Raw genomic sequence first — 13,878 nt, 5'->3', positions numbered from 1 at the left:
TAGATCTGTTTTGTTTGCGTAAGTATTAAATGAGATATTCTCCTTGGTTGAATCGGCAAGAATGTTATAGTATGCAGTTGTGGAACTTTTGTTCTTCTTCATTTTGATGGTTCATAATATCTCTTAAATGTTTTTTTTTTTTTTTTTTTTCAATGGGAAAAAGTGAGAAATATGAATAGAATTATCGAAATTTCTTTTCATCAATAAGAAATTAATTTATGAAAGACAGAAGATGGAGGAGAAATGGAAAAAGAGAAACCTACCCCTAACTAGCACCTGTAATTGATTTATTAGTGTTTTAGAATGTTGAACCATAATTTGTGATTTATAAAGGAATTTGGGAATTCAATCTTCTTGGGGGGATAAATAATCAGTGAACTTAACTTTAGATTCCAAATTTTGCTTGGAATATATTGGAATTCTGGTAGGCATTTTTGGTTTTTGAAACTTTGAAATCCTGAACTATGTGGTTAAGCTTTAATAATTAACTAGCTTTCGACCCCGTCCTACGAACGGGTGTCATTATATTAAATTATTGTAAAAAATATTAGCAACTATGCATAACTATGAGATATGAAAATTATATTAATTAGTTATTCAAATTTTTTGCACCACTCTCTATAAAAAGGAAGCATCAAATCTTGATAAAACTCATTGACTTCTTTTTGTTGTTAGGTTTAATAATAGAAGTTTGATTGAAGTTTTGTGAGAATGTCCAATGTGACGAAGATAATATTGAAACTACTTGAATAGCATGACATTCTTAATCATAATAAAAAAAAATTATGATAAACACTTCTTAAAATGCAAAACTATATTTGTCGAGACATTTATTCTCCCTACATATAATACAAATATGTTTTAGGGTTATTAGTTCAATGCATTTGCATCAAGTTTCTGATTTTCCATTAATTATTCTTTGAGGTTAGTTCAATGTAGTACATTGCATTCAGTTTCTAATTTCTCATTAATTATTCTTTGATGTTAGTTCAATGCAGTTCCATCAAGTTTCCGATTTCCCATTAATTATTATTTGAAGTTAGTTCAGTGAAATTGCATCCACTTTATAATTTCTCGTTAGTTATTCATTAAGGTTAATTCAGTACAGTTGCATCCAGTTTTTGATGTTTCGTTAATTAGTCTTTGAGATTATTTCAATGCATTTGTATCCAGGTTCCAATCTCCCGTTAATTACTCTTTGAGATTAGTTCAATATATCTACATCCAGTTTCTGATTTTTCGTTATTTATATTTTAAGGTTAGTTGAATGCAGTTGCATCCCATTTCTGATTCTCATTATTTATTTTTTAAGGTTAGTTCAATGCAATTGCATCCAGTTTCCGATTTCTCGTTAATTATTACTTGCGGTTATTTCAATACATTTGCATCCAATTTTCAATTTCATGTTAATTGTTCTTTAAGGTCAGTTCAATACATTTGCATCCAGTTTCTGATTTCTAGTTAATTATTCTGTGAGATTAGTTTAATGCATTTGCATCCATTTTCCTATTTCTCGTTTATTATTTGATAAGATTGCATTTGCATCTAGTTCCCGATTCCTAATTAATTATTGTTTGAGCTTATTTCAATGAATTTGCATCCAGTTTTCGATTTCCCGTTAATTATTTCTTGAGGTTAGTTCAATGCATTTGTATCCAATCTATTATTTATGCTTTGAGGTTAGTTCGATGCAATTCCATCCGATTTCTGATTTTCCGTTAACTATTCTTTGAGGATATTTCAATGCATATTTGCATTTAGTTTCTGATTTCCAACCAATTATTCTATGAGGTTAGTTCAATGCAGTTGCATTCGATTTTTGATTTTCTCTTAATTATTTTTTGAGTTTAGTTCAATGCATTTGCATCCAGTTTCTGATTTCCCATTAATTATTATTTGAAGTTTGTTTGATGTATTTGCATACCGTTTACGATTTCCCATTAAATATTTCTCAAGGATTTGCATCCAATTTCTAATTTTCCGTTAGTTATTCTATGACGTTAGTTTAATGCAATTGCATCCAGTTTCCGATTTCTAGTTAATTACTTTTTAAGTTTAGTTTATTGCATTTGTATAAAGTTTTCAATTTCTCGTTAATTATTCTTTGAGCTCAGTTATGTATTTGAATCCAGTTTTCGATTTCCTTTTAATTATCCAATGTGGTGTGTAATACCAATTCTTCTACTAATCCATTTGTAGTGTCCTTGCAAACATGACATAAAAAATAATTATATTTGATTTACTATGTTGGATCACCAAAGATTATCCAGTTTCTGATTTCCCATTAATTATTCTTTAAATTATGCATGACTCACTATGTGGAATCTGCAAAGATTATCTATGAATGGGTATTGTTATATTAATTATTCTAAAAAATATTTACAAATATGCATAACTATTATATATTAATATTATATTGATCACTCATCCAAATTTCTTATAACGTGAAAACCTCACTCTCCATTAAAAAAAAAACTCACATTTGATAAAACTTTCCAACTTCATTTTGTTGTTTAACTAGTTAATGCCCGTGCCTACGGCACGAAATATTTTAGATTATATATCCACGGCAAATTTATGCTAAGTCTCGACTTGGGCCTAATTTGATAATGAGAACTAATTTGGACATTTTTTAATCAACTGATCAAATATAGTTGTTCAGCAAGATGATGTAAGATTCTTTATCGCAAAAAAAAAAAGCAAGATTATGCAAGTCCATCTATTCATTTGGTAATATGTAAATGCTTTGAAAGCATGTAGTCTTTGAATTATTATGTATACAACCTAAAATAAATGTTTGTAAAGTTTAGGATAAATAGAAACTAAAATATAAGGATTGAGGGAAAATAGTTAAGGAAATAGTTCCATTTCAAGTTCAAAGAAGCCAACATAGTTTTCAAGGTTCATATGCTATTTATACCAGATAATAAGCATTACAAAGTAGGAGCTTCTTGGTTTTAGACTTCAATTTTTAAAACCTTGAGCGAAACTCTCCATTTTGAGAAAAGCTTAACCTTTCACTTCTACATGGTTTACTAAACTACATCATTGAAACTTGAAAGCCTTATCAAGTTGACATACGTAGCGCATGCTGAAATTCCTTATACCCTCTAAATAGCAGAGCACCATAAATCCACCAATTAACACAATCGAGTTCAAATACCATCCCTATAGCTGCAAAAATACATAGAGGGAGGGATGGGAAAGAGAGATGTTTAACATAATAAGGTTTAAATTTATAACTCAAATTAAAGAAAAAGATTTGCATCAAAGAATAAACAATAAGTTACCAAGCAACTCAACTTTGTTTTTTCTATCAAGGAAATATTCGTTGCTTCTTTTGGCACCATCCTAACACATTGAGCCAGACAGGATCAATTCTTTGTGCTTAAGGCAATCACTCGAAATATTTAGGACGTGTCTACCTAGAGCTATAAGCCTATAACTTAATCGAAATTAAAGCTTTAGCTGGGAACAAATATCAGCCCAAGGACATGAGAAACCCTCAAAACCTAATCATATTAATAGACTTGACAAAATTTTATCAAATGAAAACACCACATTAGAAATAAAGAAAAATAATCCAAAACGTAACCTGTAAGAAGCTTGGAGAAAGTGTTAACCAATTTCCTATTCCTATTGAGAGGGTGCAAAGAGCACAAAGATGAGACCATTTAGGGATGGTGGAGCTTGCTCTATTGCAATTATTAGACTCATGACCAACTGATTTTAACCCATATTAATTTGTATAAGGAAATTAGAGATCACTCAAGAATACACAATGCACTTAACTAAGAAAATAGTGAATTTTTTTTAAATGTTCTCAATGGCGTTCAAGAAATTAAGGTCTTTCTAGGGAATAATAAAGCAACCCATTTTTTATAGTATAAAGTGAGTTAGCTAGCGCATGAAAAAAAAACATTTATAGCAAGGAGTTTGGGAAGGTAGGTAACTAAAGGGTGGCATAATTGATTATAGTTGTTCTTGGCGAAACTATCCTTAAATGATCTCACACAAATCCATGTAGTAAACTGATACAGCATCATGTCCAATTTCATTGTATTTTTGTACAGTCAAAATGCTTAGTTATTCACATGCTATTCAACTGAAACTTTCCATTTCATACTTTTTCAAAATTCCACTATATCTTCATAACGATATTTAATATTTCAACCATTTGCTATTTCTAATCAAAACTATACATATTTTGTGAATGGAATGGTGGAAAGGCTAGTTTTGATCATATATATATGAAGATAAAGGTGAATGAAATAGATTGTACAACTACGCGTGATTTAATATAATTTTCCAAGAAAAAAAAATACCTGGCGTGTTTGGACTGAACAAAGCAAGGCAAGAAATTGCAACTATGGAATCTCACGTGCATAAATCTAAAGAAAATCCCGCTGCTATCATTACTCGTGAATTTGCCAAAACAACCAAATTAAATGAAACAGAAATTTGGACAATACAGTGCATACATGAACAAAATCTTGAAGACCAATATGTTGCAGCAACAAACCTATACTATAAGATGATGCGCCAACAAAATTTACTCAAGGATACTACAATATTAATGACCTGTTATGCTACCAAACCTATGCAATAGTTGCAAAATAAGACTATAAACAATTGGCGTTGTAAGAACTTCAAAAATAGAATTTGAAGGGGAGAAGAAGATTAAATATTGTTTGGGTTTTGGAAAGAGCCGAGGTGCGGTGGGTTTTAGCCGTGAATTCTCTATATATTTTGTTTTTTTTTCTTCTGATTTCTCATAATCCCCCTATGACATGGACACCCTCGCCAAGCCCCAAAAGGGGCTATATATATATATATATATATATATATATATATATATATATATATATATATATAAAGATTCATTAAAAAAAATCCACAATTATTATTTTTTTTAATCGTGGAAGAAGATATACGCACCATGGTTTCATTAACAGTTTGAGGTCGAAGTTTCTACCTCACCATTGCTTGTTGAACTAGAAAATAAATTAAGACATGCTGCAAAAACAAATTTGCTAGTAAAAAAAATTATACGCATACCCCAAAAATATACTTGTACCCTCATTTCTTTCACAACTTTAGTTTGAAGTTGCTTCCTTAACCTTGATCGATGAATTTCGGCCTCAAACTTTGTGTAATTAAAAAAAAAGGTGGGTAGTGTGATTGTTGATCGATGAAGTTGCAAGTCTGGGGCGGATGCCTCCTAAACAGTAATGGTGATAAGAATAATACACATACCTCGACTTCTCTAATTATTTGAGTTCGAACTTTGTCACGAATTGTTGCCCGATACATTTCTACATTTCTCTACAGAGTAAAATGGAATGACAAACTTAAAACACATTAAGCGATAAATATATATGTACAAATATACAACACATTTTAAAGAATGTGCACACAGTAACACCAATCAACAATTTCAGGCATACCATGACTTCAATCACCTTTGTGCTTCAACTTGCTCGGCATACTTGAAGTTAAAAACTTAAAGCGACCAAAAAAGTTAGCGGCTTTAAACAATAAGAACGAAGGAAGAAACAAATTAATTCGGAAGAAGAACTTCATGCTTTTCCATTACAAAACTCGAAACAAATGTAAAATTTATAATTAAACAATGTTAGAAATGTGAAAATGCAGTTCGACCAAACGAACTACCAAGCAATCGCTATGGGTATAAATAAATGATTAGGGATGATGACACAACAACAATGAAGCAAAGCTAATTTGGTATGCGATTCAAAACCAAAGCTTCAAAAATGAAATGCAAAAGACACAAAGCAAAACCTAAAAATCCAAGGCCATTTGGTATGGATTAGACATTGACCAAAAGGGCCATTATTCGGAGGAACTATTAAGCAAAGTTTTAAATAGTGATATACGATTCCGATAACCAAAGTTTTTTTAAAATATGATTCACCCATAAGATGAAAAACACAATCTGAGGAAGAAGAAGATGTAAGAGTTAATACCTGTTGAGAATGTGAAGTCCACCACTGGGAATTGATTTTAATTTGCAAACAATGACAGTGAAAGAGAGTGATTAACTCTAAACTTCTTCACTAAAAGAGCAATGAAATGCTTATAAATAGTCATGTCAAGTATACATTGAATGCACTAAGATTTGATTGAGTTTGCCGTCTTACTGTCATAGCTGGTCAATTTCCAAACAAATTGTCACGTATCATAAAACTCATCTCCTGAATAGTGTATTCATGACAATTAATTTTTCTTTGCTTATTTCATCGAGCAATAGAAAACCTGCAGAGAAACCCTGAAATTGGACATTGTTAAGAAGAGAACACAACTGATAAATTGTGCCATACCTTGGTAAACGGCTATGCTTTTCATGTTACACCTTTTTCTTTCCCTTTGTTTGTTATTTAACTTGTATGAAGGGATAGATACAATGTAAGTACCAAGATGACCATTGTCGTTAATACAATGCACAGAAAAACATTTTTTAATAAAACACAGTCATGATCAATAATATATATTAAAGGAAAAAACGACAATCCATACGGTTTCATGCATTTGTTGTACAAATTTCAAGAGAGGAAGAGATTCAACTGCACAAACAAATTGTATACTCAATCGAGATGAGTTAATAACTAATATAAATCCATTCAATACCACTTAGTAATTATCATATTTTAACTACACACCTAAAGCCATTGACACGTCCTACATATTATGTGATGCTACTTTGCATATAATATTCCGCCTTAAAATATTTCTCATTTGAGAGTGCAAACAATGTCTAAAACCTATAGTGCACATAATAACCTATAATTTAGGAGAAGGAGTCCCAAATCAAGCTATTTCCACATCTCATGACATCATCTTCTAATAGAAATCTTTCCAAGCCTTATTGGTGTTTGGTACAACCAATTCCCAATTGCATACTAAGAAATAACCCTACTAAAAGTTTAATCATCCCCAAAGTGAAATCATTACACCATTCAAATCATCTACCTCACACTTTCAACTTTTAAGACGTCAACGTACACTTTGAAACCCTCAACCATTGTCGTATTTGTTTCACACACAAAATCTACTACCAGTTATGTGATTTAAAACTTAGCTATGTGATTTAACACTTAGCTAAGAAAAATCTACATATTTTATTACGGATTCATGACTAAACATAAAAGGTGGGATAATCGGCCAGATTGAGGTTCTTTAGTGCATTTAGAAATGACATTGCTAATGATGACACCCCAACAAAACTCGCTGCAGTGAAATACGACACCACATAGCAACTGGTTTACTTATTGGCTACCTTAGAAGTGGGATACCCTTAAGCTCAGCGCCTATCAATGGGTCGTTTAGTAGAAGAACATTTCTTTTTTACATTTCCTTTTACTTGTCATTGTGAACTTTCTTCAAACACCTTGTGATCAACCCACACTTAGGCTTGGGCCTCAAGAGCAAGTTTTTTATTCACTTGTCATTGAGACCTTTCTTCAAACACCTTGTGCTCAAACTAATAGCTCTCTACGACATGTTCTTTTCTTATACTTCTCACTCATTTAGTTTTCACTCAGAGACTCCACCAGCACATCTCAGTTCTCTCACTCTCCCTCTCTCTCTCAAAAATTAAATTATAGGCTTTGTAATAGGTTGGGCCTAAAAACTATGGGCCTAAGGCCCATAGCAACACCAAAAATGTTCGCAACATACATACCATATTCTTGGGAGGCAAGGGTCATCAAGTGACCTAAGAAATGGGACGCATTCTTCCTGCATACAAAATTAGAGACTGTAATTTACCGACTCTCCTTGAAAAAAGCCTACCTGAATGTTGACTCTAAGAGCTTTAAAATCCTCTTCAAATGCAGATTGTAAAAGCTTTTTGTACTAATTATCTATTTCAAAAGAAACCATCTCCTTATGACAGAGCAAAGCGCGTTGTTCTACAAAATACAATCGGTGGATGTACCGCGAACGACACATCGTTTTAGATCCCATTGTGCAAGCCTCCTTAAACATTACATTTATTACTCCAAGCAAAATTGAACATGAATATTACAGCAATGTTCAGAATAAAACCTAAAAGCCAAACTAATAGCATACTCAAATCTGACACTAACACATTCTTCTTTAAATATAACTATGACCATATGCATGACCACCTCAACGCAATCTATTCAGCCACCCCAGAATCAATTACCTTGCATCTTCAATAAGTAGCACATTAAACTAGCTACACCTTGGCCAAAGACCCTGCAAATATGCAAAAACATATCTCTACTTCAGTCACCAATAGTCCTACTGGAATTGAATATCGCTTTATATTCGAATCAAACGCGTCTTTTAGTTCTTATTAACACTGTGGCACATGCTAAGTGGCTAGAACTGAATTAACGACTAAAATGGAATTGAATGCACTAAGATTTGATTGGGTTTGCCGTCTTACCGTCATAGCTGGTCAATCTCCAAACAAATTGTCACATATCATAAAACTCGTATCCTAAATAGTGTATTCATGGCAATTAACTTTGCTTTGCTTATTTCATCGAGCAATAGAATACCTGCAGAGAAACCCTGAAATTGGTCATTGTTAAGAAGAGAACACAATTGATAAATTGTGTCATACCTTGGTAAACGGCTATGCTTTTCATGTTGCACCTTTTTCTTTCCCTTTGTTCATTATTTAACTTGTATGAAGAGATAGATATAGTATAAGTACCAAGATGACCATTGTCGTTAATACAATGAACAGAAGAACATTTTTTAATAAAACACAGTCATCATCAATAGTATATATTAAAGGAAAAAACGACAATCTATATGGTTTCATGCATTTGTTGTACAAATTTCAAGAAAGGAAGAGATTCAACTGCACAAACAAATTGCATACTCAATCGAGATGAGTTAATAACTAATATAAATGCATTCAATACCACTTAGTAATTATCAAATTTTAACTACACACATAAAGCCATTGACATGTCCTACATATTACGTGATGCTACTTTGCCATTAACTACACATATCATTCATATAGATGATATAGTTTGCTGATCAACATCTACTACATAAGCCAAGAAACTAAACATCAATGATGCATAACTGTTCTGCAACACTACTATTTGCAATACCCATCGAGAGCCTAAATTAAATTGGCATTGCAGATAATGCTAAACTGTTAAAAGTGAATCTATATGATAGGTTGCATAGTTACTGTTCACATCTAATATAAACAATAAATATCACAAACTATTGAAAACAAAATCTTGAGAGGAAACTTAAAAGGGATGTAGTGTTTACCATTTGAATTTTCCGGGACATCTCTGTTCTTTTAACGGCTTCGACAAGGTGCCTGTGCTGCATCGGGACCTCAGAAGGTGTTTCCGGACATTATCAAGCTAACTTCCTTGAAAACATCATCATGTATGGACTTTTTAGAAAACCCGTAGAAGGTGTTGTCCATAATATCCAACGGGAGGCAAAAAGTCGAGTGCGTTGTCTTGCCACCAGACAGCAACAGTGATGCAATTCAAGATGATGTGTTGTTGATGACAATATGACCCTGACTATGGCAAGTTGCAGCAATTGTGTTGTAGACAAATATTTTTCCTGTTCCTGGCTGCTCCATTTAAGAAAAAAATATTTCCCCTATTATTTTGCATCGAATCTGTTATCTCGGTGTGGGTGTGATGTTGTTTGTCATTCAGGCATTCCACATTTGCGTTTGAACACTATTTAGATTGTCCTTTCATGATGATGTTTCTAAATGGTGGTGTCATATATTCCTATCACTGAAAAGATAACAATCTCTTGGTAGTTAAGAATTAAAGAGATAAATCACTGAAAAAAAAAAACAAACAAAAGTAATTTTCAGAAATCACTATTACTTATTATACAAAATCTTTAAAGAAAAAAACAACTATTATAAGTACTTACATTGCGTACCTTTGTTTAATGTACGTTGGTTTTGTGGAGGATGGTAGTAAGCAATTCGTCAAACACTATGCATGCACTAAGCAACACAAATTCACAGTACAAATGAAGCCCATACAAATTCATCAAAAACAATGTATGTGACACACAAAACAAAGTCATTATTTGAGGAACTACATACTGGGCATAAGTGTTGCATTAATTATTAAATCAACAAACGAAAAAAGGAACCATTGTCCCTTGATTGTGTGTTTCTCAAGAATGAGTCAACGACTTTAATCAGCAAAGAAATTTTCTGCAGAAACAAAGAACAACAGTAGAGTTAAAAACAATAAACAGGGTAAATAATAAGGGATGACAGGCCGGGATTTATGGACCAAATGAGTTATGCGTCACTCAAAGTTTGAACAGAGGCAAATACTAAGTACCTGTAAATTCCACTTGTGTTCTGAAATTCTTCTGGCGGATGGTTACAGCAAGAATTGAAGCTTAGGAGAGAGAATGGTAACAACATCATACCATCATTTTTTTTCTTTTATATAGGAACAAAGAACCCATTACTACTTTAATGGTCATTTCTAATGGGAGCTACGGTATTTTTGGAAATTATCGGTCAAATGAATGATGAGGGGAGTTACGATATCGAAGAGGTTGTGAATGTTGCATTTAATTATAGCGAAAGTGATAACTCATGTTTGCACACGAAACACGAAGGGTTTTCACAATTAATACTTTTCATTTATTCCTAATCCACGTGGCAGAATGGTGGCCCTGGATTTATAGCCTCTGAAAATGCATTCCAACCGCGAGTCAGAAAGCAGCTTTGTTTTGTTAAGTTGATAATAGAAGTTTGATTGAAATTTTGTGAGATTGCCTAATAAGGCGAAGTTCATATATATTGACACTACTTGAATAGCAAGGAGTTACCAATCATACTGAAAGAGAAAAGATAAACACAATTCTTAATGCAAAACTATACTTATTGAGACATTCTCACAACATATAATCCAACTATGTTTTCTATATGTTGTGAGGTTAGTTAAATGCATTTGCATTCAATTTCTGATTTTCCGTTATTTATATTTTGAGGTTAGTTAAATGCAGTTGAATCCAATTTTCGATTCCCGTTATTTTTTTTTAGGTTAGTTCAATGCGGTTGTATCTAGTTTTCGATTTCTCGTTAATTATTCTTTGCAGTTAGTTCAATATATTTGCATCCAATTTTCAATTCCTTGTTAATTGTTCTTTGAGGTTAGCTCAATGCATTTGCATCCAATTTCTGATTTCCTGTTAATTATTATGTGAGATTAGTTTAATGCATTTGCATACAGTTTCTGATTTCTCGTTTATTATTTGATAAGGTTGCCTTTGCATATAGTTTTCGATTTCCCGTTAATTATTGTTTGAGGTTAATTTAATGAATTTGCATCCAGTTTCTAATTTTCCGTTAATTATTTCTTGAGGTTAGTTCAATACATTTGCATCCAGTTTATTTTTTAATATTAGTTCAGTGTAGTTGCATCCGGTTTCCGATTTCCCGTTAATTATTATTTAAGATTAGTTACACACATTTGCATCATGTTTCCAATTTATAATTAATTTATCTTTGAGGTTAGTTCAATACAATTGCATCCAGTTTTCGATTTCCCGTTAATTTAATCTTTGAAGGTTAGTTCAATGCATTTGCATCCAGTTTCCAATTTCCCAACAATTGTTTTTTGATATTAGTTTGATGTATTTGCATCCAAGTTTTGATTTACCGTTAATTATTCTTTGAGGTTAGTTTAATGCAGTTGTATCCATATTTCGATTTTTTATTAATTGCTTTTTAAGATTAGTTTAATGCTTGCATTTGCATCCAGTTTCCGATTTCTCGTTAAATATTATTTTAGGTTAGTTCGATGCATTTGCATCCAGTTTTTGGTTTCCCATTAATTGTTCTTTGACATTAGTTTCATTCAGTATTATATATGTTTTACAATATTTGTCATTATTATTTTGCCGTTATTTTTTTTTTCATTTTCTATTATATATTTTGTGATATTATTTTTTGTATAATTTAATTTTCCACATGTAATTTGTTTTGGTTTGGTATATAATTTATTTAAGCCCAATGTCCACTTTAACTGAATCTCATCAAATATATATAGTGTTGAAAATATATAAATTTATAAATTTAATTGGAATATGTCATAATTATTGTGGTCAGAATAGTGATTTTTGGAATCCTTGACTATGAATAAATGTTTAAATCCCATTGTGGATGACGCATCAAATCGAAAGAGTTTTAGAAAAATCGTTTTCGGTAGAAACTATTATTTTTAGCAATTTAGTTTTTTGTCTCATATTTTTTTTTCGTAATTAGCTATATTGTTTAGGAAAAGTTGGAGACTCGGTGAAACTCTATATGAGATTATTTTTCTGTAATTAGTTATAGTATTTAGGAAAAGTTAGAGACTCTCTGAAATTTTAGATGAGATTATTTTCTTATTTATATCCTACTTTTTTATAAGTAGTAATAGAGTTTAGAAAAAACTGGAGTCCCTGCGAGTGTTCTAAAAAATAGACTGGTGAGAGTATAACTATAATATAGATCTAAGGAATTGAAATACATCATAATTATTGTGGCCGTAATTGTGATTTTTTAAATTCTTAACTGAATAAATGTCTAAATCACACAGTGGATGGTGCATCAAATCGAAAGGGTTTTAGGAAAATCATTTTCGGTGGAAGTTATTGTTTTTAACAATTTAGTTTTTGTCTCCTATTTTTTTTTTCGTAATTACCTATATTGTTTAGGAAAAGTTGGAGATTCGGTGAAATTCTAGATGAGATAGTTTTTTCGTAATTAGCTATAATGTTTAGGAAAAGTTAGAAAGTCTGTCAAACACTCAAACTATTGATGGGATTGTTTCCTTATTTATATCCTACTTTTTTATATTTAGTAATAGAGTTTAGAAAAAAAAATTGGAATCTCTATAAGGGTATAACTATAATATATATATAAGGATAAAAATAAATATTTGTTTCCTATTTTATCTCCTACTTTTTCTTAATTAGCCATGACACGTGGACACTCTAAAAACGCTTCCTCAATTGAAGAGGGTAGAGCTATAATATATATAATGATGCATCAAATCGAACGGGTTTTAGGAAAATCGTTTTCGGTGGAAGTTATTGTTTTTAACAATTTAGTTTTTTGTCTCCTATTTTATTTTTCGTAATTAGCTATATTGTTTAGGAAAAGTTGGAGATTCGGTGAAATTCTAGATGGGATAGTTTTTTGGTAATTAGCTATAGTGTTTAGGAAAAATTGGAGAGTCTGTGAAACTATTGATGGGATTGTTTTCTTATTTATATCATACTTTTTTATATTTAATAATAGAGTTTAGAAAAAATTGGAATCTCTATAAGGGTATAACTATAATATATATATATATATATATATATATATATATATATATATATATATATATATATATATATATATATATATATATATATATATATATAAAGATAAAAATAAATATTTGTTTCATATTTTATTTCATACTTTTTCTTAATTAGCCATGACAAGTAGACACTCTAAAAACGCTTCTTCAATTAAAAAGGATAGAGCTATAATATATATAAAGATATGCCTTTAAACAACGAACTTTATGGCTATGTACTAAATATGGAAATAACAATAATTGAGTTTAGGTTCCGCAGTTCTACCCTTCCACTTTCTTGAGATATCACAATGTAAAGTGGCCGAAGACAAACTTTGGAGCCCAGAAAACTAGTAAAAAATAAATAGAATTACATATTTTCCCTTTTACACCAACATTCTAGTTATTTAATTTAGATAAGCCAATACAAGCACAAATAAGTCATTGGTATACTGGTAGGTGAATAGGTGATAGCATGCGCTGGTTTTTTCAATAGAGGTTAAAGGTTTGAACCTCCAAAACGGGA

At 31.3% G+C, this 13,878-nt stretch overlaps 1 long non-coding RNA gene across 1 annotated transcript; it reads right to left on the bottom strand.

Annotated features, from left to right (window-relative positions):
• Positions 1 to 8,098: 8,098 nt before the first annotated feature.
• LOC147506324 (uncharacterized) lies at positions 8,099 to 9,672 on the bottom strand. The gene is made up of 3 exons (XR_015220791.1): positions 9,289 to 9,672; positions 8,435 to 8,549; positions 8,099 to 8,241 (listed from the first exon to the last, which is right to left on the bottom strand). It is a non-coding gene; the product is annotated as an uncharacterized LOC147506324 (long non-coding RNA).
• Between the last annotated feature and the right edge of the window lie 4,206 nt (positions 9,673 to 13,878).

This window comes from Coptis chinensis, chromosome 4 (assembly GCF_015680905.1).
Source record: "Coptis chinensis isolate HL-2020 chromosome 4, ASM1568090v1, whole genome shotgun sequence".
Taxonomy (NCBI): domain Eukaryota; kingdom Viridiplantae; phylum Streptophyta; class Magnoliopsida; order Ranunculales; family Ranunculaceae; genus Coptis; species Coptis chinensis.
This window is presented reverse-complemented; position numbering and strand designations above follow the sequence as displayed.